Below are 27,727 nucleotides of genomic sequence, written 5' to 3'. Positions count from 1 at the left end.
CACTCCTGATATCAGTGCACCTCCTGTGCCTAGGCACTCCTGATATCAGTGCACGCCTGTGCCTAGGCACTGCTGATATCAGTGCACCTCTTGTGCCTGGGCACTCCTGATATCAGTGTACCTCTTGTGCCTGGGCACTCCTGATATCAGTGCACCTCTTGTGCCTGGGCACTCCTGATATCAGTGCACCTCTTGTGCCTGGGCACTCCTGATATCAGTGCACCTCCTGTGCCTAGGCACTCCTGATATCAGTGCACCTCTTGTGCCTGGGCACTCCTGATATCAGTGCACCTCTTGTGCCTGGGCACTCCTGATATCAGTGCACCTCCTGTGCCTGGGTACTCCTGTTCTCTATCTTCATAGTAATGTATCTGCAGTGTGAGATCACGGCTGCCTTTGTCTTACCAGATTAGAGTGAAATTAGGTGATGCCACTACAGTACTGCTCACTGTTCACTTCTATGAGGAAGCAAAGCCCTGATTTTACCAACATGTCCGCCTCCACACTGACACCTGGTGTAGAGCATAGGAAGCCGGTAATAGGATCAGCTGCAGGGTACAAGCAGACATCACCGGGGACTCGTTATTTGCACTCTTCTTGTCTTTTTTGGGCATGGCTTCCAGAGTTGAGTTCCTCCATCACAGGAATTTACTGATGTTTCCAATCGTTTTGATAGATCATTAAAATAATCAATATGTATGACTGATAGATCATGAGATCAGCTGATTTCCTGTGTTCCAGGTGGCCGATCAATTATCCAACAAGTACGGAAAGGGATATAGAAACAAATGCCAGGAGAATACGCTTAGAACAGTCAACCAAACAGTAAGTGTATGACTGTGCCTGGGGGTAACCTGGGGAGTGGAGGAGGGGACTGATCTCTGTATTTTATAAATGGATTGTGGGGAACACGTCTCCTGTCACTCATTGAGGTGGGATCTCACTGGGGAAAGACCAATGTGTGTTCTGGAGGTGAGATCTCACTTGGGAAAAACCAATGTGTGTGCTGGAGGTGGGATCTCACTGCGGAAAGACCAATGTGTGTGCTGGAGGTGGGATCTCACTGGGGAAAGACCAATGTGTGTGCTGGAGGTGAGATCTCACTGGGGAAAGACTAATGTGTGTGCTGGAGGTGGGATCTCATTGCGGAAAGACCAATGTGTGTGCTGGAGGTGGGATCTCACTTGGGAAAGCCAATGTATGTGCTGGAGGTGGGATCTCACTGCGGAAAGACCAATGTGGGTGCTGGAGGTGGGATCTCACTGAGGATAGACCAATGTGTGTGCTGGATGGTGGGATCTCACTGGGGATAGACCAATATGTGTGCTGGAGGTGGGATCTCACTGCGGAAAGACCAATGTGTGTGCTGGAGGTGGGATCTCACTTGGGAAAGCCAATGTATGTGCTGGAGGTGGGATCTCACTGGGGAAAGACCAATGTGTGTGCTGGAGGTGGGATCTCACTGCGGAAAGACCAATGTGTGTGCTGGAGGTGGGATCTCACTGAGGATAGACCAATGTGTGTGCTGGATGGTGGGATCTCACTGGGGATAGACCAATATGTGTGCTGGAGGTGGGATCTCACTGCGGAAAGACCAATGTGTGTGCTGGAGGTGGGATCTCACTGAGGATAGACCAATGTGTGTGCAGGAGGTGGGATCTCACTGGGGAAAGCCAATGTATGTGCTGGAGGTGAGATCTCACTGGGGAAAGACCAATGTGTGTGCTGGAGGGGAGATCTCACTGGGAAAAGACTAACGTGTGTGCTGGAGGTAGGATCTCACTGGGGAAAGACCAATGTGTGTGCTGGAGGTGGGATCTCACTGGGAAAAGCCAATGTATGCGCTGGAGGTGGGATCTCACTGGGGAAAGACCAATGTGTGTGCTGGAGGTGGGATCTCACTTGGGAAAAACCAATGTGTGTGCTGGAGGTGGGATCTCACTGCGGAAAGACCAATGTGTGTGCTGGAGGTGGGATCTCACTGAGGATAGACCAATGTGTGTGCTGGAGGTGGGATCTCACTGGGGAAAGACCAATGTGTGTGCTGGAGGTGGGATCTCATTGCGGAAAGACCAATGTGTGTGCTGGAGGTGGGATCTCACTGCGGAAAGACCAATATGTGTGCTGGAGGTGGGATCTCACTGGAGAAAGACCAATGTGTGTGCTGGAGGTGAGATCTCACTGGGGAAAGACCAATGTGTGTGCTGGAGGAGGGATCTCAATGCGGAAAGACCAGTGTGTGCTGGAGGTGAGATCTCACTGGGGAAAGACCAGTGTTACTCCAGCACACACTAATGTGTGTGCTGGAGGTGGGATCTCACTGGGGAAATTAGGAATCTCACTAGGGATCTCACTGGGGAAAGCCAATGTATGTTCTGGAGGTGAGATCTCACTGGGGAAAGACCAATGTGTGTGCTGGGGGGGAGATCTCACTGGGGAAAGACTAACGTGTGTGCTGGAGGTGGGATCTCACTGGGAAAAGCCAATGTATGTGCTGGAGGTGGGATCTCACTGGGGAAAGACCAATGTGTGTGCTGGAGGTGGGATCTCACTGCAGAAAGACCAATGTGTGTGCTGGAGGTGGGATCTCACTGAGGATAGACCAATATGTGTGCTGGAGGTGGGATCTCACTGCGGAAAGACAAATGTGTGTGCTGGAGGTGGGATCTCACTGAGGATAGACCAATGTGTGTGCTGGAGGTGGGATCTCACTGGGGAAAGCCAATGTATGTGCTGGAGGTGAGATCTCACTGGGGAAAACTAATGTGTGTGCTGGAGGTGGGATCTCACTGGGGAAATTCAATGTATGTGCTGGAGGTGAGATCTAACTGGGGAAAGACCAATGTGTGTGCTGGAGGTGAGATCTCACTGGGGAAAGACTAATGTGTGTTCTGGAGGTGGGATCTCACTGGGGAAAGACCAATGTGTGTGCTGGAGGTGGGATCTCACCTGGGAAAGACCAATGTATGTGCTGGAGGTGGGATCTCACTGCGGAAAGAGCAATGTGTGTGCTGGAGATGGGATCTCACTTGGGGAAGACCAATGTGTGTGCTGGAGGTGGGATCTCACTGGGGAAAGACCAATGTGTGTGCTGGAGGTGGGATCTCACTGCGGACAGACCAATGTGTGTGCTGGTGGTGGGATCTCACTGGGGAAAGACCAATGTGTGTGCTGGAGGTGAGATATCACTTGGGAAAGACCAATGTGTGTGCTAGAGGTGGGATCTCACTGGGGAAAGACCAATGTGTGTGCTGGTGTTGGGATCTCACTGGGGAAAGACCAATGTGTGTGCTGGTGGTGGGATCTCACTGGGGAAAGACCAATGTGTGTGCTGGAGGTGAGATCCCACCAGGGAAAGACCAATGTGTGTGCTGGAGGTGAGATCTCACCAGGGAAAGACCAGTGTGTGTGCTGGTGGTGGGATCTCACTGGGGAAAGACCAATGTGTGTGCTGGAGGTGAGATCTCACCAGGGAAAGACCAGTGTGTGTGCTGGTGGTGGGATCTCACTGGGGAAAGACCAATGTGTGTGCTGGAGGTGGGATCTCACTGCGGAAAGACCAATGTGTGTGCTGGAGGTGAGATCTTACTGAGGAAAGTCCAATGTGTGTCCTGGAGGTGAGATCTCACTAGGGAAAGACCAATGTGTGTGCTGGAGGTGGGATCTCACTGCGGAAAGACCAATGTGTGTGCTGGAGGTGGGATCTCACTTGGGAAAGACCAATGTGTGTGCTGGAGGTGGGATCTCACTGGGGAAGGACCAATGTGTGTGCTGGTGGTGAGGACTCACTGAGGAAAGTCCAATGTGTGTGCTGGAGGTGGGATCTCACTGGGGAAAGGCTAATATGTGTGCTGGAGGTGAGATCTCACCAGGGAAAGACCAATGTGTGTGCTGGTGGTGGGATCTCAATGGGGAAAGACCAATGTGTGTGCTGGAGGTGAGATCTCACCAGGGAAAGACCAGTGTGTGTGCTGGTGGTGGGATCTCACTGGGGAAAGACCAATGTGTGTGCTGGAGGTGAGATCTCACCAGGGAAAGACCAGTGTGTGTGCTGGTGGTGGGATCTCACTGGGGAAAGACCAATGTGTGTGCTGGAGGTGGGATCTCACTGCGGAAAGACCAATGTGTGTGCTGGAGGTGAGATCTTACTGAGGAAAGTCCAATGTGTGTCCTGGAGGTGAGATCTCACTAGGGAAAGACCAATGTGTGTGCTGGTGGTGGGATCTCACTGGGGAAAGACCAATGTGTGTGCTGGAGGTGAGATCTCACCAGGGAAAGACCAATGTGTGTGCTGGTGGTGGGATCTCAATGGGGAAAGACCAATGTGTGTGCTGGAGGTGAGATCTCACCAGGGAAAGACCAATGTGTGTGCTGGTGGTGGGATCTCACTGGGGAAAGACCAATGTGTGTGCTGGAGGTGGGATCTCACTGCGGAAAGACCAATGTGTGTGCTGGAGGTGGGATCTCACTTGGGAAAGACCAATGTGTGTGCTGGAGGTGGGATCTCACTGGGGAAGGACCAATGTGTGTGCTGGTGGTGAGGTCTCACTGAGGAAAGTCCAATGTGTGTGCTGGAGGTGGGATCTCACTGGGGAAAGGCCAATGTGTGTGCTGGAGGTGGGATCTCACTGGGGAAGGACCAATGTGTGTGCTGGTGGTGGGATCTCACTGCAGAAAGACCAATGTGTGTGCTGGAGGTGGGATCTCACTGAGGATAGACCAATGTGTGTGCTGGAGGTGGGATCTCACTGGGGATAGACCAATATGTGTGCTGGAGGTGGGATCTCACTGGGGAAAGCCAATGTATGTGCTGGAGGTGGGATCTCACTGGGGAAAGACCAATGTGTGTGCTGGAGGTGGGATCTCACTGCAGAAAGACCAATGTGTGTGCTGGAGGTGGGATCTCACTGAGGACAGACCAATGTGTGTGCTGGAGGTGGGATCTCACTGGGGATAGACCAATATGTGTGCTGGAGGTGGGATTTCACTGCGGAAAGACAAATGTGTGTGCTGGAGGTGGGATCTCACTGAGGATAGACCAATGTGTGTGCTGGAGGTGGGATCTCACTGGGGAAAGCCAATGTATGTGCTGGAGGTGAGATCTCACTGGGGAAAACTAATGTGTGTGCTGGAGGTGGGATCTCACTGGGGAAATTCAATGTATGTGCTGGAGGTGAGATCTCACTGGGGAAAGACCAATGTGTGTGCTGGAGGTGAGATCTCACTGGGGAAAGACTAATGTGTGTTCTGGAGGTGGGATCTCACTGGGGAAAGACCAATGTGTGTGCTGGAGGTGGGATCTCACCTGGGAAAGACCAATGTATGTGCTGGAGGTGGGATCTCACTGCGCAAAGAGCAATGTGTGTGCTGGAGATTGGATCTCACTTGGGAAAGACCAATGTGTGTGCTGGAGGTGGGATCTCACTGGGGAAAGACCAATGTGTGTGCTGGAGGTGGGATCTCACTGCGGAAAGACCAATGTGTGTGCTGGTGGTGGGATCTCACTGGGGAAAGACCAATGTGTGTGCTGGAGGTGAGATATCACTTGGGAAAGACCAATGTGTGTGCTGGAGGTGGGATCTCACTGGGGAAAGACCAATGTGTGTGCTGGAGGTGGGATCTCACTGCGGAAAGACCAATGTGTGTGCTGGTGGTGGGATCTCACTGGGGAAAGACCAATGTGTGTGCTGGAGGTGAGATCCCACCAGGGAAAGACCAATGTGTGTACTGGTGGTGGGATCTCACTGGGGAAAGACCAATGTGTGTGCTGGAGGTGAGCTCTCACCAGGGAAAGACCAGTGTGTGTGCTGGTGGTGGGATCTCACTGGGGAAAGACCAATGTGTGTGCTGGAGGTGAGATCTCACTAGGGAAAGACCAGTGTGTGTGCTGGTGGTGGGATCTCACTGGGGAAAGACCAATGTGTGTGCTGGAGGTGGGATCTCACTGCGGAAAGACCAATGTGTGTGCTGGAGGTGAGATCTTACTGAGGAAAGTCCAATGTGTGTCCTGGAGGTGAGATCTCACTAGGGAAAGACCAATGTGTGTGCTGGTGGTGGGATCTCACTGGGGAAAGACCAATGTGTGTGCTGGAGGTGAGATCTCACCAGGGAAAGACCAATGTGTGTGCTGGTGGTGGGATCTCACTGGGGAAAGACCAATGTGTGTACTGGAGGTGAGATCTCACCAGGGAAAGACCAATGTGTGTGCTGGTGGTGGGATCTCACTGGGGAAAGACCAATGTGTGTGCTGGAGGTGGGATCTCAAAGACCAATGTGTGTGCTGGAGGTGGGATCTCACTTGGGAAAGACCAATGTGTGTGCTGGAGGTGGGATCTCACTGGGGAAGGACCAATGTGTGTGCTGGTGGTGAGGTCTCACTGAGGAAAGTCCAATGTGTGTGCTGGAGGTGGGATCTCAGTGGGGAAAGGCCAATGTGTGTGCTGGAGGTGGGATCTCACTGGGGAAGGACCAATGTGTGTGCTGGTGGTGGGATCTCACTGCAGAAAGACCAATGTGTGTGCTGGAGGTGGGATCTCACTGAGGATAGACCAATGTGTGTGCTGGAGGTGGGATCTCACTGGGGATAGACCAATATGTGTGCTGGAGGTGGGATCTCACTGGGGAAAGCCAATGTATGTGCTGGAGGTGGGATCTCACTGGGGAAAGACCAATGTGTGTGCTGGAGGTGGGATCTCACTGCAGAAAGACCAATGTGTGTGCTGGAGGTGGGATCTCACTGAGGACAGACCAATGTGTGTGCTGGAGGTGGGATCTCACTGGGGATAGACCAATATGTGTGCTGGAGGTGGGATCTCACTGCGGAAAGACAAATGTGTGTGCTGGAGGTGGGATCTCACTGAGGATAGACCAATGTGTGTGCTGGAGGTGGGATCTCACTGGGGAAAGCCAATGTATGTGCTGGAGGTGAGATCTCACTGGGGAAAACTAATGTGTGTGCTGGAGGTGGGATCTCACTGGGGAAATTCAATGTATGTGCTGGAGGTGAGATCTCACTGGGGAAAGACTAATGTGTGTTCTGGAGGTGGGATCTCACTGGGGAAAGACCAATGTGTGTGCTGGAGGTGGGATCTCACCAGGGAAAGACCAATGTATGTGCTGGAGGTGGGATCTCACTGCGCAAAGAGCAATGTGTGTGCTGGAGATTGGATCTCACTTGGGAAAGACCAATGTGTGTGCTGGAGGTGGGATCTCACTGGGGAAAGACCAATGTGTGTGCTGGAGGTGGGATCTCACTGCGGAAAGACCAATGTGTGTGCTGGTGGTGGGATCTCACTGGGGAAAGACCAATGTGTGTGCTGGAGGTGAGATCTCACTTGGGAAAGACCAATGTGTGTGCTGGAGGTGGGATCTCACTGGGGAAAGACCAATGTGTGTGCTGGAGGTGGGATCTCACTGCGGAAAGACCAATGTGTGTGCTGGTGGTGGGATCTCACTGGGGAAAGACCAATGTGTGTGCTGGAGGTGAGATCCCACCAGGGAAAGACCAATGTGTGTACTGGTGGTGGGATCTCACTGGGGAAAGACCAATGTGTGTGCTGGAGGTGAGCTCTCACCAGGGAAAGACCAGTGTGTGTGCTGGTGGTGGGATCTCACTGGGGAAAGACCAATGTGTGTGCTGGAGGTGAGATCTCACTAGGGAAAGACCAGTGTGTGTGCTGGTGGTGGGATCTCACTGGGGAAAGACCAATGTGTGTGCTGGAGGTGGGATCTCACTGCGGAAAGACCAATGTGTGTGCTGGAGGTGAGATCTTACTGAGGAAAGTCCAATGTGTGTCCTGGAGGTGAGATCTCACTAGGGAAAGACCAATGTGTGTGCTGGTGGTGGGATCTCACTGGGGAAAGACCAATGTGTGTGCTGGAGGTGAGATCTCACCAGGGAAAGACCAATGTGTGTGCTGGTGGTGGGATCTCACTGGGGAAAGACCAATGTGTGTACTGGAGGTGAGATCTCACCAGGGAAAGACCAATGTGTGTGCTGGTGGTGGGATCTCACTGGGGAAAGACCAATGTGTGTGCTGGAGGTGGGATCTCAAAGACCAATGTGTGTGCTGGAGGTGGGATCTCACTTGGGAAAGACCAATGTGTATGCTGGAGGTGGGATCTCACTGGGGAAGGACCAATGTGTGTGCTGGTGGTGAGGTCTCACTGAGGAAAGTCCAATGTGTGTGCTGGAGGTGGGATCTCAGTGGGGAAAGGCCAATGTGTGTGCTGGAGGTGGGATCTCACTGGGGAAGGACCAATGTGTGTGCTGGTGGTGGGATCTCACTGCAGAAAGACCAATGTGTGTGCTGGAGGTGGGATCTCACTGAGGATAGACCTATGTGTGTGCTGGAGGTGGGATCTCACTGGGGATAGACCAATATGTGTGCTGGAGGTGGGATCTCACTGGGGAAAGCCAATGTATGTGCTGGAGGTGGGATCTCACTGGGGAAAGACCAATGTGTGTGCTGGAGGTGGGATCTCACTGCAGAAAGACCAATGTGTGTGCTGGAGGTGGGATCTCACTGAGGATAGACCAATGTGTGTGCTGGAGGTGGGATCTCACTGGGGATAGACCAATATGTGTGCTGGAGGTGGGATCTCACTGCGGAAAGACAAATGTGTGTGCTGGAGGTGGGATCTCACTGAGGATAGACCAATGTGTGTGCTGGAGGTGGGATCTCACTGGGGAAAGCCAATGTATGTGCTGGAGGTGAGATCTCACTGGGGAAAACTAATGTGTGTGCTGGAGGTGGGATCTCACTGGGGAAATTCAATGTATGTGCTGGAGGTGAGATCTCACTGGGGAAAGACCAATGTGTGTGCTGGAGGTGAGATCTCACTGGGGAAAGACTAATGTGTGTTCTGGAGGTGGGATCTCACTGGGGAAAGACCAATGTGTGTGCTGGAGGTGGGATCTCACCTGGGAAAGACCAATGTGTGTGCTGGTGGTGGGATCTCACTGGGGAAAGACCAATGTGTGTGCTGGAGGTGAGATATCACTTGGGAAAGACCAATGTGTGTGCTAGAGGTGGGATCTCACTGGGGAAAGACCAATGTATGTGCTGGAGGTGGGATCTCACTGCGGAAAGAGCAATGTGTGTGCTGGAGATGGGATCTCACTTGGGAAAGACCAATGTGTGTGCTGGAGGTGGGATCTCACTGGGGAAAGACCAATGTGTGTGCTGGAGGTGGGATCTCACTGGGGAAAGACCAATGTGTGTGCTGGAGGTGGGATCTCACTGCGGAAAGACCAATGTGTGTGCTGGTGGTGGGATCTCACTGGGGAAAGACCAATGTGTGTGCTGGAGGTGAGATATCACTTGGGAAAGACCAATGTGTGTGCTAGAGGTGGGATCTCACTGGGGAAAGACCAATGTGTGTGCTGGTGTTGGGATCTCACTGGGGAAAGACCAATGTGTGTGCTGGTGGTTGGATCTCACTGGGGAAAGACCAATGTGTGTGCTGGAGGTGAGCTCTCACCAGGGAAAGACCAGTGTGTGTGCTGGTGGTGGGATCTCACTGGGGAAAGACCAATGTGTGTGCTGGAGGTGAGATCTCACCAGGGAAAGACCAGTGTGTGTGCTGGTGGTGGGATCTCACTGGGGAAAGACCAATGTGTGTGCTGGAGGTGGGATCTCACTGCGGAAAGACCAATGTGTGTGCTGGAGGTGAGATCTTACTGAGGAAAGTCCAATGTGTGTCCTGGAGGTGAGATCTCACTAGGGAAAGACCAATGTGTGTGCTGGTGGTGGGATCTCACTGGGGAAAGACCAATGTGTGTGCTGGAGGTGAGATCTCACCAGGGAAAGACCAATGTGTGTGCTGGTGGTGGGATCTCACTGGGGAAATACCAATGTGTGTGCTGGAGGTGAGATCTCACCAGGGAAAGACCAATGTGTGTGCTGGTGGTGGGATCTCACTGGGGAAAGACCAATGTGTGTGCTGGAGGTGGGATCTCACTGCGGAAAGACCAATGTGTGTGCTGGAGGTGGGATCTCACTTGGGAAAGACCAATGTGTGTGCTGGAGGTGGGATCTCACTGGGGAAGGACCAATGTGTGTGCTGGTTGTGAGGACTCACTGAGGAAAGTCCAATGTGTGTGCTGGAGGTGGGATCTCACTGGGGAAAGGCCAATGTGTGTGCTGGAGGTGGGATCTCACTGGGGAAGGACCAATGTGTGTGCTGGTGGTAAGGTCTCACTGAGGAAAGACCAATGTGTGTGCTGGAGGCGGGGTTTCACTAGGGACAGACCAGTGTGTGTGCTGGTGGTGAGATCTCACCAGGGAAAGACCAATGTGTGTGCTGGAGGCAGGATGTCACTGGGGAAGAACCAATGTGTGTGCTGGAAGTGGTATCTCACCGGGGAAAGACCATTGTGTGTGCTGGAGGTGGGGTTTCACTAGGGACAGACCAATGTGTGTGCTGGAGGTGGGGTTTTACTAGGGAAAGACCAATGTGTGTGCTGGAGGTGGGATCTCACTGGGGAAGGACCAATGTGTGTGCTGGAGGTGGGGTTTCACTGGGGAAAGACCAATGTGTGTGCTGGAGGTGTGATCATACTGGGGAAGGACCAATGTGTGTGCTGGAGGTGGGATCTCACTGGGGAAAGACAAATGTGTGTGCTGGAGACGGGATCTCATTGGGGGAGGACCAATGTGTGTGCTGGAGGTTGGATCTCACTGGGGAAAGACCAATGTGTGTGCTGGAGGCGGGGTTTCACTAGGGACAGACCAATGTGTGTGCTGGTGGTGAGATCTCACCAGGGAAAGACCAATGTGTGTGCTGGAGGCGGGATGTCACTGGGGAAGAACCAATGTGTGTGCTGGAAGTGGTATCTCACTGGGGAAAGACCATTGTGTGTGCTGGAGGTGGGGTTTCACTAGGGACAGACCAATGTGTGTGCTGGAGGTGGGGTTTCACTAGGGAAAGACCAATGTGTGTGCTGGAGGTGGGATCTCACTGGGGAAGGACCAATGTGTGTGCTGGAGGTGGGGTTTCACTGGGGAAAGACCAATGTGTGTGCTGGAGGTGGGATCTCACTGGGGAAAGGCCAATGTGTGTGCTGGAAGTGGTATCTCACCGGGGAAAGACCATTGTGTGTGCTGGAGGTGGGGTTTCACTAGGGACAGACCAATGTGTGTGCTGGAGGTGGGGTTTTACTAGGGAAAGACCAATGTGTGTGCTGGAGGTGGGATCTCACTGGGGAAGGACCAATGTGTGTGCTGGAGGTGGGGTTTCACTGGGGAAAGACCAATGTGTGTGCTGGAGGTGTGATCATACTGGGGAAGGACCAATGTGTGTGCTGGAGGTGGGATCTCACTGGGGAAAGACAAATGTGTGTGCTGGAGACGGGATCTCACTGGGGGAGGACCAATGTGTGTGCTGGAGGTTGGATCTCACTGGGGAAAGACCAATGTGTGTGCTGGAGGCGGGGTTTCACTAGGGACAGACCAATGTGTGTGCTGGTGGTGAGATCTCACCAGGGAAAGACCAATGTGTGTGCTGGAGGCGGGATGTCACTGGGGAAGAACCAATGTGTGTGCTGGAAGTGGTATCTCACTGGGGAAAGACCATTGTGTGTGCTGGAGGTGGGGTTTCACTAGGGACAGACCAATGTGTGTGCTGGAGGTGGGGTTTCACTAGGGAAAGACCAATGTGTGTGCTGGAGGTGGGATCTCACTGGGGAAGGACCAATGTGTGTGCTGGAGGTGGGGTTTCACTGGGGAAAGACCAATGTGTGTGCTGGAGGTGGGATCTCACTGGGGAAAGGCCAATGTGTGTGCTGGAGGTGGGATCTCACTGGGGAAGGACCAATGTGTGTGCTGGTTGTGAGGTCTCACTGAGGTAAGACCAATGTGTGTGCTGGAGGTGGGGTTTCACTGGGGAAAGACCAATGTGTGTGCTGGAGGTGGGGTTTCACTGGGGAAAGACCAATGTGTGTTCTGGAGGTGGGATCTCACTGGGTACAGACCAATGTGTGTGCTGGTGGTGAGATCTCACCGGGGAAAGACCAATGTGTGTGCTGGAGGTGGAATCTCACTGGGGAAAGACCAATGTGTGTGCTGGAGGTGGGGTTTCACTAGGGACAGACCAATGTGTGTGCTGGAGGTGGGGTTTCACTGGAGAAGGACCAATGTGTGTGCTGGTGGTGAGGTCTCACTGAGGAAAGACCAATGTGTGTGCTGAAGGTGGGGTTTGACTGGGGAAAGATCAATGTGTGTGCTGGAGGTGGGGTTTCCCTGGGGAAAGACCAATGTGTGTGCTGGAGGTGGGATCTCACTGAGGATAGACCAATGTGTGTGCTGGAGGTGGGATCTCACTGGGGAAAGTCAATGTATGTGCTGGAGGTGAGATCTCACTGGGGAAAGACCAATGTGTGTGCTGGAGGTGGGATCTCACTGGGGAAAGTCAATGTATGTGCTGGAGGTGAGATCTCACTGGGGAAAGACCAATGTATGTGCTGGAGGTGAGATCTCACTGGGGAAAGACTAATGTGTGTGCTGGAGGTGGGATCTCACTGGGGAAAGACCAATGTGTGTGCTGGAGGTTGGATCTCACCTGGGAAAGACCAATGTATGTGCTGGAGGTGGGATCTCACTGCGGAAAGAGCAATGTGTGTGCTGGAGATGGGATCTCACTGGGGAAAGACCAACGTGTGTGCTGGAGGTGAGATCTCACTGGGGAAAGACCAATGTGTGTGCTGGTGGTGAGATCTCACTGGGGAAAGACCAATGTGTGTGCTGGAGGTGGGATCTCACTGCGGAAAGACCAATGTGTGTGCTGGTGGTGGGATCTCACTGGGGAAAGACCAATGTGTGTGCTGGAGGTGAGATATCACTTGGGAAAGACCAATGTGTGTGCTAGAGGTGGGATCTCACTGGGGAAAGACCAATGTGTGTGCTGGTGTTGGGATCTCACTGGGGAAAGACCAATGTGTGTGCTGGAGTTGAGATCCCACCAGGGAAAGACCAATGTGTGTGCTGGTGGTGGGATCTCACTGGGGAAAGACCAATGTGTGTGCTGGAGGTGAGATCTCACCAGGGAAAGACCAGTGTGTGTGCTGGTGGTGGGATCTCACTGGGGAAAGACCAATGTGTGTTCTGGAGGTGGGATCTCACTGCGGAAAGACCAATGTGTGTGCTGGAGGTGAGATCTTACTGAGGAAAGTCCAATGTGTGTGCTGGAGGTGAGATCTCACTAGGGAAAGACCAGTGTGTGTGCTGGTGGTGGGATCTCACTGGAGAAAGACCAATGTGTGTGCTGGAGGTGAGATCTCACCAGGTAAAGACCAATGTGTGTGCTGGTGGTGGGATCTCACTGGGGAAAGACCAATGTGTGTGCTGAAGGTGGGATCTCACTGCGGAAAGACCAGTGTGTGTGCTGGAGGTGGGATCTCACTTGGGAAAGACCAATGTGTGTGCTGGAGGTGGGATCTCACTGGAGAAAGACCAATGTGTGTGCTGGAGGTGGGATCTCACTGCGGAAAGACCAATGTGTGTGCTGGAGGTGGGATCTCACTGGGGAAAGACCAATGTGTGTGCTGGAGGTGGGGTTTCACAAGGGACAGACCAATGTGTGTGCTGGTGGTGAGATCTCACCAGGGAAAGACCAATGTGTGTGCTGGAGGCGGGATCTCACTGGGGAAGGACCAATGTGTGTGCTGGAAGTGGTATCTCACTGGGGAAAGACCATTGTGTGTGCTGGAGGTGGGGTTTCACTAGGGACAGACCAATGTGTGTGCTGGAGGTGGGGTTTCACTGGGGAAAGACCAATGTGTGTGCTGGAGGTGGGATCTCACTGGGGAAGGACCAATGTGTGTGCTGGAGGTGGGGTTTCACTGGGGAAAGACCAATGTGTGTGCTGGAGGTGGGATCTCACTGGGGAAAGGCCAATGTGTGTGCTGGAGGTGGGATCTCACTGGGGAAGGACCAATGTGTGTGCTGGTGGTGAGGTCTCACTGAGGAAAGACCAAGGTATGTGCTGGAGGTGGGGTTTCACTGGGGAAAGACCAATGTGTGTGCTGGAGGTGGGGTTTCACTGGGGAAAGACCAATGTGTGTGCTGGAGGTGGGATCTCACTGGGTACAGACCAATGTGTGTGCTGGTGGTGAGATCTCACCGGGGAAAGACCAATGTGTGTGCTGGAGGTGGAATCTCACTGGGGAAAGACCAATGTGTGTGCTGGAGGTGGGGTTTCACTGGGGAGGGACCACTGTGTGTGCTGGTGGTGAGGTCTCACTGAGGAAAGACTAATGTGTGTGCTGGAGGTGGGGTTTCACTGCGGAAAGACCAATGTGTGTCCTGGAGGTGGGGTTTCACTGGGGAAAGACCAATGTGTGTGCTGGAGGTGAGATCTCACTGGGTACAGACCAATGTGTGTGCTGGTGGTGAGATCTCACTGGGGAAAGACCAATGTGTGTGCTGGAGGTGGAATCTCACTGGGGAAATACCAATGTGTGTGCTGGAGGTGGGGTTTCACTAGGGACAGACCAATGTGTGTGCTGGAGGTGGGGTTTCACTGGGGAAGGACCAATGTGTTTGCTGGTGGTGAGGTCTCACCAGGGAAAGACCAATGTGTGTGCTGGAGGCGGGATCTCACTGGGGAAGGACCAATGTGTGTGCTGGAAGTGGTATCTCACTGGGGAAAGACCATTGTGTGTGCTGGAGGTGGGGTTTCACTAGGGACAGACCAATGTGTGTGCTGGAGGTGGGGTTTCACTGGGGAAAGACCAATGTGTGTGCTGGAGGTGGGATCTCACTGGGGAAGGACCAATGTGTGTGCTGGAGGTGGGGTTTCACTGGGGAAAGACCAATGTGTGTGCTGGAGGTGGGATCTCACTGGGGAAAGGCCAATGTGTGTGCTGGAGGTGGGATCTCACTGGGGAAGGACCAATGTGTGTGCTGGTGGTGAGGTCTCACTGAGGAAAGACCAAGGTATGTGCTGGAGGTGGGGTTTCACTGGGGAAAGACCAATGTGTGTGCTGGAGGTGGGGTTTCACTGGGGAAAGACCAATGTGTGTGCTGGAGGTGGGATCTCACTGGGTACAGACCAATGTGTGTGCTGGTGGTGAGATCTCACCGGGGAAAGACCAATGTGTGTGCTGGAGGTGGGGTTTCACTGGGGAAAGACCAATGTGTGTGCTGGAGGTGGGGTTTCACTGGGGAGGGACCACTGTGTGTGCTGGTGGTGAGGTCTCACTGAGGAAAGACTAATGTGTGTGCTGGAGGTGGGGTTTCACTGGGGAAAGACCAATGTGTGTCCTGGAGGTGGGGTTTCACTGGGGAACGACCAATGTGTGTGCTGGAGGTGAGATCTCACTGGGTACAGACCAATGTGTGTGCTGGTGGTGAGATCTCACTGGGGAAAGACCAATGTGTGTGCTGGAGGTGGAATCTCACTGGGGAAATACCAATGTGTGTGCTGGAGGTGGGGTTTCACTAGGGACAGACCAATGTGTGTGCTGGAGGTGGGGTTTCACTGGGGAAGGACCAATGTGTTTGCTGGTGGTGAGGTCTCACTGAGGAAAGACCAATGTGTGTGCTGGAGGTGGGGTTTCACTGGGGAAAGACCATTGTGTGTGCTGGAGGTGGGGTTTCACTAGGGACAGACCAATGTGTGTGCTGGCGGTGGGGTTTCACTGGGGAAAGACCAATGTGTGTGCTGGAGGTGGGATCTCACTGGGGACGGACCAATGTGTGTGCTGGAGGTGGGGTTTCACTGGGGAAAGACCAATGTGTGTGCTGGAGGTGGGATCTCACTGGGGAAAGGCCAATGTGTGTGCTGGAGGTGGGATCTCACTGGGGAAGGACCAATGTGTGTGCTGGTGGTGAGGTCTCACTGAGGAAAGACCAATGTGTGTGCTGGAGGTGGGGTTTCACTGGGGAAAGACCAATGTGTGTGCTGGAGGTGGGGTTTCACTGGGGAAAGACCAATGTGTGTGCTGGAGGTGGTATCTCACTGGGTTCAGACCAATGTGTGTGCTGGTGGTGAGATCTCACCGGGGAAAGACCAATGTGTGTGCTAGAGGTGGAATCTCACTGGGGAAAGACCAATGTGTGTGCTGGAGGTGGGGTTTCACTAGGGACAGACCAATGTGTTTGCTGGAGGTGGGGTTTCACTGGGGAAGGACCAATGTGTGTGCTGGTGGTGAGGTCTCACTGAGGAAAGACCAATGTGTGTGCTGGAGGTGGGGTTTCACTGGGGAAAGATCAATGTGTGTGCTGGAGGTGGAATCTCACTGAGGATAGACCAATATGTGTGCTGGAGGTGGGATCTCACTGGGGATAGACCAATATGTGTGCTGGAGGTGGGATCTCACTGCGGAAAGACCAATGTGTGTGCTGGAGGTGGGATCTCACTGAGGATAGACCAATGTGTGTGCTGGAGGTGGGATCCCACTGGGGAAAGCCAATGTATGTGCTGGAAGTGAGATCTCACTGGGGAAAACCAATGTGTGTGCTGGAGGTGGGATCTCACTGGGGAAAGTCAATGTATGTGCTGGAGGTGAGATCTCACTGGGGAAAGACCAATGTGTGTGCTGGAGGTGAGATCTCACTGGGGAAAGACTAATGTGTGTGCTGGAGGTGGGATCTCACTGGGGAAAGACCAATGTGTGTGCTGGAGGTGGGATCTCACCTGGGAAAGACCAATGTATGTGCTGGAGGTGGGATCTCACTGCGGAAAGAGCAATGTGTGTGCTGGAGATGGGATCTCACTGGGGAAAGACCAATGTGTGTGCTGGAGGTGGGATCTCACTGCAGAAAGACCAATGTGTGTGCTGGTGGTGGGATCTCACTGGGGAAAGACCAATGTGTGTGCTGGAGGTGAGATATCACTTGGGAAAGACCAATGTGTGTGCTAGAGGTGGGATCTCACTGGGGAAAGACCAATGTGTGTGCTGGTGGTGGGATCTCACTGGGGGAAAGACCAATGTGTGTGCTGGAGGTGAGATCCCATCAGGGAAAGACCAATGTGTGTGCTGGTGGTGGGATCTCACTGGGGAAAGACCAATGTGTGTGCTGGAGGTGAGATCTCACCAGGGAAAGACCAGTGTGTGTGCTGGTGGTGGGATCTCACTGGGGAAAGACCAATGTGTGTGCTGGAGGTGGGATCTCACTGAGGAAAGACTAATGTGTGTGCTGGAGGTGGGGTTTCACTGGGGAAAGACCAATGTGTGTCCTGGAGGTGGGGTTTCACTGGGGAAAGACCAATGTGTGTGCTGGAGGTGGGATCTCACTGGGTACAGACCAATGTGTGTGCTGGTGGTGAGATCTCACTGGGGAAAGACCAATGTGTGTGCTGGAGGTGGAATCTCACTGGGGAAAGACCAATGTGTGTGCTGGAGGTGGGGTTTCACTGGGGAAAGACCAATGTGTGTGCTGGAGGTGGGGTTTCACTGGGGAAAGACCAATGTGTGTGCTGGAGGTGGGATCTCACTGGGTTCAGACCAATGTGTGTGCTGGTGGTGAGATCTCACCGGGGAAAGACCAATGTGTGTGCTAGAGGTGGAATCTCACTGGGGAAAGACCAATGTGTGTGCTGGAGGTGGGGTTTCACTAGGGACAGACCAATGTGTGTGCTGGAGGTGGGGTTTCACTGGGGAAGGACCAATGTGTTTGCTGGTGGTGAGGTCTCACTGAGGAAAGACCAATGTGTGTGCTGGAGGTGGGGTTTCACTGGGGAAAGACCATTGTGTGTGCTGGAGGTGGGGTTTCACTAGGGACAGACCAATGTGTGTGCTGGCGGTGGGGTTTCACTGGGGAAAGACCAATGTGTGTGCTGGAGGTGGGATCTCACTGGGGACGGACCAATGTGTGTGCTGGAGGTGGGGTTTCACTGGGGAAAGACCAATGTGTGTGCTGGAGGTGGGATCTCACTGGGGAAAGGCCAATGTGTGTGCTGGAGGTGGGATCTCACTGGGGAAGGACCAATGTGTGTGCTGGTGGTGAGGTCTCACTGAGGAAAGACCAATGTGTGTGCTGGAGGTGGGGTTTCACTGGGGAAAGACCAATGTGTGTGCTGGAGGTGGGGTTTCACTGGGGAAAGACCAATGTGTGTGCTGGAGGTGGTATCTCACTGGGTTCAGACCAATGTGTGTGCTGGTGGTGAGATCTCACCGGGGAAAGACCAATGTGTGTGCTAGAGGTGGAATCTCACTGGGGAAAGACCAATGTGTGTGCTGGAGGTGGGGTTTCACTAGGGACAGACCAATGTGTTTGCTGGAGGTGGGGTTTCACTGGGGAAGGACCAATGTGTGTGCTGGTGGTGAGGTCTCACTGAGGAAAGACCAATGTGTGTGCTGGAGGTGGGGTTTCACTGGGGAAAGATCAATGTGTGTGCTGGAGGTGGAATCTCACTGAGGATAGACCAATATGTGTGCTGGAGGTGGGATCTCACTGGGGATAGACCAATATGTGTGCTGGAGGTGGGATCTCACTGCGGAAAGACCAATGTGTGTGCTGGAGGTGGGATCTCACTGAGGATAGACCAATGTGTGTGCTGGAGGTGGGATCCCACTGGGGAAAGCCAATGTATGTGCTGGAAGTGAGATCTCACTGGGGAAAACCAATGTGTGTGCTGGAGGTGGGATCTCACTGGGGAAAGTCAATGTATGTGCTGGAGGTGAGATCTCACTGGGGAAAGACCAATGTGTGTGCTGGAGGTGAGATCTCACTGGGGAAAGACTAATGTGTGTGCTGGAGGTGGGATCTCACTGGGGAAAGACCAATGTGTGTGCTGGAGGTGGGATCTCACCTGGGAAAGACCAATGTATGTGCTGGAGGTGGGATCTCACTGCGGAAAGAGCAATGTGTGTGCTGGAGATGGGATCTCACTGGGGAAAGACCAATGTGTGTGCTGGAGGTGGGATCTCACTGGGGAAAGACCAATGTGTGTGCTGGAGGTGGGATCTCACTGCAGAAAGACCAATGTGTGTGCTGGTGGTGGGATCTCACTGGGGAAAGACCAATGTGTGTGCTGGAGGTGAGATATCACTTGGGAAAGACCAATGTGTGTGCTAGAGGTGGGATCTCACTGGGGAAAGACCAATGTGTGTGCTGGTGGTGGGATCTCACTGGGGGAAAGACCAATGTGTGTGCTGGAGGTGAGATCCCACCAGGGAAAGACCAATGTGTGTGCTGGTGGTGGGATCTCACTGGGGAAAGACCAATGTGTGTGCTGGAGGTGAGATCTCACCAGGGAAAGACCAGTGTGTGTGCTGGTGGTGGGATCTCACTGGGGAAAGACCAATGTGTGTGCTGGAGGTGGGATCTCACTGAGGAAAGACTAATGTGTGTGCTGGAGGTGGGGTTTCACTGGGGAAAGACCAATGTGTGTCCTGGAGGTGGGGTTTCACTGGGGAAAGACCAATGTGTGTGCTGGAGGTGGGATCTCACTGGGTACAGACCAATGTGTGTGCTGGTGGTGAGATCTCACTGGGGAAAGACCAATGTGTGTGCTGGAGGTGGAATCTCACTGGGGAAAGACCAATGTGTGTGCTGGAGGTGGGGTTTCACTGGGGAAAGACCAATGTGTGTGCTGGAGGTGGGGTTTCACTGGGGAAAGACCAATGTGTGTGCTGGAGGTGGGATCTCACTGGGTTCAGACCAATGTGTGTGCTGGTGGTGAGATCTCACCGGGGAAAGACCAATGTGTGTGCTAGAGGTGGAATCTCACTGGGGAAAGACCAATGTGTGTGCTGGAGGTGGGGTTTCACTAGGGAAAGACCAATGTGTGTGCTGGAGGTGGGGTTTCACTGGGGAAGGACCAATGTGTTTGCTGGTGGTGAGGTCTCACTGAGGAAAGACCAATGTGTGTGCTGGAGGTGGGGTTTCACTGGGGAAAGACCATTGTGTGTGCTGGAGGTGGGGTTTCACTAGGGACAGACCAATGTGTGTGCTGGCGGTGGGGTTTCACTGGGGAAAGACCAATGTGTGTGCTGGAGGTGGGATCTCACTGGGGACGGACCAATGTGTGTGCTGGAGGTGGGGTTTCACTGGGGAAAGACCAATGTGTGTGCTGGAGCTGGGATCTCACTGGGGAAAGGCCAATGTGTGTGCTGGAGGTGGGATCTCACTGGGGAAGGACCAATGTGTGTGCTGGTGATGAGGTCTCACTGAGGAAAGACCAATGTGTGTGCTGGAGGTGGGGTTTCACTGGGGAAAGACCAATGTGTGTGCTGGAGGTGGGGTTTCACTGGGGAAAGACCAATGTGTGTGCTGGAGGTGGGATCTCACTGGGTTCAGACCAATGTGTGTGCTGGTGGTGAGATCTCACCGGGGAAAGACCAATGTGTGTGCTAGAGGTGGAATCTCACTGGGGAAAGACCAATGTGTGTGCTGGAGGTGGGGTTTCACTAGGGACAGACCAATGTGTGTGCTGGAGGTGGGGTTTCACTGGGGAAGGACCAATGTGTGTGCTGGTGGTGAGGTCTCACTGAGGAAAGACCAATGTGTGTGCTGGAGGTGGGGTTTCACTGGGGAAAGATCAATGTGTGTGCTGGAGGTGGAATCTCACTGAGGATAGACCAATGTGTGTGCTGGAGGTGGGATCTCACTTTGGATAGACCAATATGTGTGCTGGAGGTGGGATCTCACTGCGGAAAGACCAATGTGTGTGCTGGAGGTGGGATCTCACTGAGGATAGACCAATGTGTGTGCTGGAGGTGGGATCCCACTGGGGAAAGCCAATGTATGTGCTGGAAGTGAGATCTCACTGGGGAAAACCAATGTGTGTGCTGGAGGTGGGATCTCACTGGGGAAAGTCAATGTATGTGCTGGAGGTGAGATCTCACTGGGGAAAGACCAATGTGTGTGCTGGAGGTGAGATCTCACTGGGGAAAGACTAATGTGTGTGCTGGAGGTGGGATCTCACTGGGGAAAGACCAATGTGTGTGCTGGAGGTGGGATCTCACCTGGGAAAGACCAATGTATGTGCTGGAGGTGGGATCTCACTGCGGAAAGAGCAATGTGTGTGCTGGAGATGGGATCTCACTGGGGAAAGACCAATGTGTGTGCTGGAGGTGGGATCTCACTGGGGAAAGACCAATGTGTGTGCTGGAGGTGGGATCTCACTGGGGAAAGAGCAATGTGTGTGCTGGAGGTGAGATATCACTTGGGAAAGACCAATGTGTGTGCTAGAGGTGGGATCTCACTGGGGAAAGACCAATGTGTGTGCTGGTGGTGGGATCTCACTGGGGGAAAGACCAATGTGTGTGCTGGAGGTGAGATCCCACCAGGGAAAGACCAATGTGTGTGCTGGTGGTGGGATCTCACTGGGGAAAGACCAATGTGTGTGCTGGAGGTGAGATCTCACCAGGGAAAGACCAGTGTGTGTGCTGGTGGTGGGATCCCACTGGCGAAAGACCAATGTGTGTGCTGGAGGTGGGATCTCACTGAGGAAAGACTAATGTGTGTGCTGGAGGTGTGGTTTCACTGGGGAAAGACCAATGTGTGTCCTGGAGGTGGGGTTTCACTGGGGAAAGACCAATGTGTGTGCTGGAGGTGGGATCTCACTGGGTACAGACCAATGTGTGTGCTGGTGGTGAGATCTCACTGGGGAAAGACCAATGTGTGTGCTGGAGGTGGAATCTCACTGGGGAAAGACCAATGTGTGTGCTGGAGGTGGGGTTTCACTAGGGACAGACCAATGTGTGTGCTGGAGGTGGGGTTTCACTGGGGAAGGACCAATGTGTTTGCTGGTGGTGAGGTCTCACTGAGGAAAGACCAATGTGTGTGCTGGAGGTGGGGTTTCACTGGGGAAAGACCATTGTGTGTGCTGGAGGTGGGGTTTCACTAGGGACAGACCAATGTGTGTGCTGGAGTTGGGGTTTCACTGGGGAAAGACCAATGTGTGTGCTGGAGGTGGGATCTCACTGGGGACGGACCAATGTGTGTGCTGGAGGTGGGGTTTCACTGGGGAAAGACCAATGTGTGTGCTGGAGGTGGGATCTCACTGGGGAAAGGCCAATGTGTGTGCTGGAGGTGGGATCTCACTGGGGAAGGACCAATGTGTGTGCTGGTGGTGAGGTCTCACTGAGGAAAGACTAATGTGTGTGCTGGAGGTGGGGTTTCACTGGGGAAAGACCAATGTGTGTGCTGGAGGTGGGGTTTCACTGGGGAAAGACCAATGTGTGTGCTGGAGGTGGAATCTCACTGGGTTCAGACCAATGTGTGTGCTGGTCGTGAGATCTCACCGGGGAAAGACCAATGTGTGTGCTAGAGGTGGAATCTCACTGGGGAAAGACCAATGTGTGTGCTGGAGGTGGGGTTTCACTAGGGACAGACCAATGTGTGTGCTGGAGGTGGGGTTTCACTGGGGAAGGACCAATGTGTGTGCTGGTGGTGAGGTCTCACTGAGGAAAGACCAATGTGTGTGCTGGAGGTGGGGTTTCACTGGGGAAAGATCAATGTGTGTGCTGGAGGTGGAATCTCACTGAGGATAGACCAATGTGTGTGCTGGAGGTGGGATCTCACTGGGGATAGACCAATATGTGTGCTGGAGGTGGGATCTCACTGCGGAAAGACCAATGTGTGTGCTGGAGGTGGGATCTCACTGGGGAAAGTCAATGTATGTGCTGGAGGTGAGATCTCACTGGGGAAAGACCAATGTGTGTGCTGGAGGTGAGATCTCACTGGGGAAAGACTAATGTGTGTGCTGGAGGTGGGATCTCACTGGGGAAATACCAATGTGTGTGCTGGAGGTGGGATCTCACCTGGGAAAGACCAATGTATGTGCTGGAGGTGGGATCTCACTGCGGAAAGAGCAATGTGTGTGCTGGAGATGGGATCTCACTGGGGAAAGACCAATGTGTGTGCTGGAGGTGGGATCTCACTGGGGAAAGGCCAATGTGTGTGCTGGAGGTGGGATCTCACTGCAGAAAGACCAATGTGTGTGCTGGTGGTGGGATCTCACTGGGGAAAGACCAATGTGTGTGCTGGAGGTGAGATATCACTTGGGAAAGACCAATGTGTGTGCTAGAGGTGGGATCTCACTGGGGAAAGACCAATGTGTGTGCTGGTGGTGGGATCTCACTGGGGGAAAGACCAATGTGTGTGCTGGAGGTGAGATCCCACCAGGGAAAGACCAATGTGTGTGCTGGTGGTGGGATCTCACTGGGGAAAGACCAATGTGTGTGCTGGACGTGAGATCTCACCAGGGAAAGACCAGTGTGTGTGCTGGTGGTGGGATCTCACTGGGGAAAGACCAATGTGTGTGCTGGAGGTGGGATCTCACTGCGGAAAGACCAATGTGTGTGCTGGAGGTGAGATCTTACTGAGGAAAGTCCAATGTGTGTGCTGGAGGTGAGATCTCACTAGGGAAAGACCAGTGTGTGTGCTGGTGGTGGGATCTCACTGGGGAAAGACCAATGTGTGTGCTGGAGGTGAGATCTTACCAGGTAAAGACCAATGTGTGTGCTGGTGGTGGGATCTCACTGGGGAAAGACCAATGTGTGTGCTGGAGGTGGGATCTCACTGCGGAAAGAACAATGTGTGTGCTGGAGGTGGGATCTCACTTGGGAAAGACCAATGTGTGTGCTGGAGGTGGGATCTCACTGGGGAAAGACCAATGTGTGTGCTGGAGGTGGGATCTCTCTGGGGAAGGACCAATGTGTGTGCTGGTGGTGAGGTCTCACTGAGGAAAGTCCAATGTGTGTGCTGGAGGTGGGATCTCACTGGGGAAAGGCAAATTTGTATGCTGGAGGTGGGATCTCACTGGGGAAGGACCAATGTGTGTGTGCTGGTGGTGAGGTCTCACTGAGGAAAGACTAATGTGTGTGCTGGAGGTGGGGTTTCACTGGGGAAAGACCATTGTGTGTGCTGGAGGTGGGGTTTCACTGGGGAAAGATCAATGTGTGTGCTGGAGGTGGGATCATACTGGGGAAGGACCAGTGTGTGTGCTGGAGGTGGGATCTCACTAGGGAAAGACCAATGTGTGTGCTGGAGGCAGGATCTCACTGGGGAAGGACCAATGTGTGTGCTGGAGGCAGGATCTCACTCGGGAAAGACCAATGTGTGTGCTGGAGGTGGGGTTTCACTAGGGACAGACCAATGTGTGTGCTGGTGGTGAGATCTTACCAGGGAAAGACCAATGTGTGTGCTGGAGGCGGGATCTCACTGCGGAAGGACCAATGTGTGTGCTGGAAGTGGTATCTCACTGGGGAAAGACCATTGTGTGTGCTGGAGGTGGGGTTTCACTAGGGACAGACCAATGTGTGTGCTGGAGGTGGGGTTTCACTGGGGAAAGACCAATGTGTGTGCTGGAGGTGGGGTTTCACTAGGGAAAGACCAATATGTGTGCTGAAGGTTGGATCTCACTGGATACAGACCAATGTGTGTGCTGGTGGTGAGATCTCACCGGGGAAAGACCAATGTGTGTGCTGGAGGTGGAATCTCACTGGGGAAAGCCAATGTATGTGCTGGAGGTGGGATCTCATTGGGGAAAGACCAATGTGTGTGCTGGAGGTGGGATCTCACTGCGGAAAGACCAATGTGTGTGCTGGAGGTGGGGTTTCACTAGGGACAGACCAATGTGTGTGCTGGAGGTGGGGTTTCACTAGGGACAGACCAATGTGTGTGCTGGAGGTGGGGTTTCACTGGGGAAGGACCAATGTGTGTGCTGGTGGTGAGGTCTCACTGAGGAAAGACCAATGTGTGTGCTGGAGGTGGGTTTTTTACTGGGGAAAGATCAATGTGTGTGCTGGAGGTGGGATCTCACTGGGTACAGACCAATGTGTGTGCTGGTGGTGAGATCTCACTGGGGAAAGACCAATGTGTGTGCTGGAGGTGGGATCTCACTGGGGAAAGACCAATGTGTGTGCTGGAGGTGGGGTTTCACTAGGGACAGACCAATGTGTGTGCTGGAGGTGGGGTTTCACTGGGGAAAGACCAATGTGTGTGCTGGAGGTGGGATATCACTGGCGAAGGACCAATGTGTGTGCTGATGGTGAGATCTCACTGAGGAAAGTCCAATGTGTGTGCTGGAGGTGGGGTTTCACTGGGGAAAAAAGCAAATGCGTGTGATGGTTGAGATATTTTTTCATAGCTAAATTGGACCAGCTTGGACTAATGTATATATGTACTGTATGTGCCACACCTCTGGGCTCCCAGGGGAAGCTGCAAGCATATCCATACCTAAGCTTTAAATGTTTTATATGGATGTTTTGGTGTTTATTCTTGTCTATTATGGTAATAAAATGTCTGCTGGTGTTTGCGTTATCTGCAGGTAATACAGAAGCTCGGTGTAGAGGCTCCGCCGAGATTCCTAGTTGACGAATATCTGCAGAAAATTGCTGCAGAATTCAATATTCAATGGCAAGAAAATGTAAGTAAGAGTGGAAACCCAAAAGCTCCATGGTCCAAAACTAGACACTGCACCTGTTCATGGTCTAAAACCTGGCACTGCACCCCCCCCATGGTTCAAAACCTGGCACTGCACTCCCCCCCCCATGGTCCAAAACCAGGAACAGCACCCTCCATGGTCCAAAACTAGACACTGCACCCGTTCATGGTCTAAAACCTGGCACTGCACCCCCCCCCATGGTCCAAAACCAGGAACAGCACCCTCCATGGTCCAAAACTAGACACTGCACCCGTTCATGGTCTAAAATCTGGCACTGCACCCCCCCCCCCATGGTCCAAAACCAGGAACAGCACCCTCCATGGTCCAAAACTAGATACTGCACCCGCCCATGGTCTAAAACCTGGCACTGCACCCCCACCCAATGGTCCAAAACCTGGCACTGCACTCCCCCATGGTCCAAAACCAGGAACATCACCTTCCATGGTCTAAAACTAGACACTGCACCCGCCCATGGTCTAAAACCTGGCACTGCACCCCCCCCCTCCATGGTCCAAAACCACGAACAGCACCCTCCATGGTCCAAAACTAGACACTGCACCCGCCCATGGTCTAAAACCTGGCACTGCAATTTCCAAAATTCAAATTGAAATTTGAATTGAATTTCACATCGCATTCCATTTGAATTCAAAGCTGTAAACATATTTCTGAAATCAAAGGCTGTGTGTGTTATTAGAGGACCATTTGGAAATAATTTCTGTTTTTTGTTAAGCCAAAAGGTGATTCAAAGAGTCATTGTAATCATTTGATTAAAAAAATTGTTCTATTTGTTCATTTTGCCACATTCGATTAAAAAAAAATAAATATTTTTTTTCGATTCAACCGATTTAAAATTTATCGGTTTGAACGCTTCGAAACAAAAAAAAAATCGGTAAATTTGAAGAAAATTTGAAAATGGATAACACGAATTCTGAATACGAATCCCGAATACGAATTGAACGAATCAACCGAATTTAACGAAGCGAAATGACTAGATCAACGAATCAAAACGAAACAAGACACATTTTTTCGTCATGCACATGTCTAATTTTAAATAGGAAATTTTCAGACAGGATTTGACAGATCGGGCACGTTCGCTCATCCCTATTCATTGGTTGTATTTCTAGGCTGATGCGAGCGCCGCGCTGTACGCCACCTATGTCAACCAAAGATTTCAGGCTCAGGCCGGAATAAGTGACAATGTAAGTGACAGAAATCCATTCTCTTCTCACCGCAATGTTCTGTGATGTCATCACTATGGGGCACCGTGGGGCCCGATTTATTCAACTGTAGCAGAGGAAAAAAAGGTATTTCTCTTATGACATCATCACTAATATTGAGGGGACGCTATTGTGCTTTTATTGCTGAAATCCTTCCAAAGGATTTACAGTATCTGACAAAAGTAAGTACACCCCTCAGTGACATTTGTGTAAATCTTTTCTTCTATCTTTTCATGTGACAACACTGAAGAAATGACACTTGTCTACAATGTAAAGTAGTGAGTGTACAGCTTGTATAACAGTGTAAATTTGCTGTCCCCTCAAAATAACTCAACACACAGCCATTAATGTCTAAACCGCTGGCAACAAAAGTCAGTACACCCCTAAGTGAAAATCTCCAAATTGGGCCCAATTAGCCATTTTCCCTCCCCGGTGTCATGTGACTCGTTAGTGTTACAAGGTCTCAGGTGTGAATGGGGAGCAGGTGTGTTAAATTTGGTGTTATCGCTCTCACTCTCTCATACTGGTCACTGGGAGTTCAACATGGCACCTCATGGCAAAGAACTCTCTGAGGATCTGAAAAAAAGAATTGTTGTTCTACATAAAGATGGCCTAGGCTATAAGAAGATTGTCAAGACCCTGAAACTGATCTGCAGCACGGTGGCCAAGACCATACAGCGGTATAACAGGACAGGTTCCCCTCAGAACAGGCCTCGCCATGGTCCACCAAAGGAGTTGAGGTCACGTGCTCAGCGTCATATCCAGAGGTTGTCTTTGGGAAATAGACGTATGAGTGCTGCCAGCATTGCTGCAGAGGTTGTAGGGGTGGGGGGGTCAGCCTGTCAGTGCTCAGACCATACGCCGCACACTGCATCAAATTGGTCTGCATGGCTGTCATCCCAGAAGGAAGCCTCTTCTAAAGATGATGTACAAGAAAGTCCACAAACAGTTTGCTGAAGACAAGCAGACTAAGGACATGGATTACTGGAACCATGTCCTGTGGTCTGATGAGACCAAGATAAACGTATTTGGTTCAGATGGTGACAAGCGTGTGTGGGGGCAACCAGGTGAGGAGGACAAAGACAAGTGTGTCTTGTCTACAGTCAAGCATGGTGGTGGGGGTGTCATGGTCTGGGGCTGCATGAGTGCTGCCAGCACTGGGGGGCTAC

The 27,727-nt window shown here is 52.5% G+C and overlaps 1 long non-coding RNA gene across 1 annotated transcript; it reads left to right on the top strand.

Moving 5' to 3' along the window:
- The first annotated feature begins 726 nt into the window (after positions 1 to 726).
- LOC141107328 (uncharacterized) lies at positions 727 to 26,542 on the top strand. Its single transcript, XR_012235868.1, has 3 exons — positions 727 to 825; positions 25,225 to 25,323; positions 26,466 to 26,542. It is a non-coding gene; the product is annotated as an uncharacterized lncRNA (long non-coding RNA).
- The last annotated feature ends 1,185 nt before the right edge of the window (positions 26,543 to 27,727 follow it).

The sequence above is a fragment of the Aquarana catesbeiana genome, linkage group LG09, assembly GCF_042186555.1.
Source record: "Aquarana catesbeiana isolate 2022-GZ linkage group LG09, ASM4218655v1, whole genome shotgun sequence".
Lineage (NCBI taxonomy): Eukaryota > Metazoa > Chordata > Amphibia > Anura > Ranidae > Aquarana > Aquarana catesbeiana.
The sequence above is the reverse complement of the archived record's forward strand: the minus strand, read 5'-3'. Positions and strand labels throughout refer to the sequence as shown.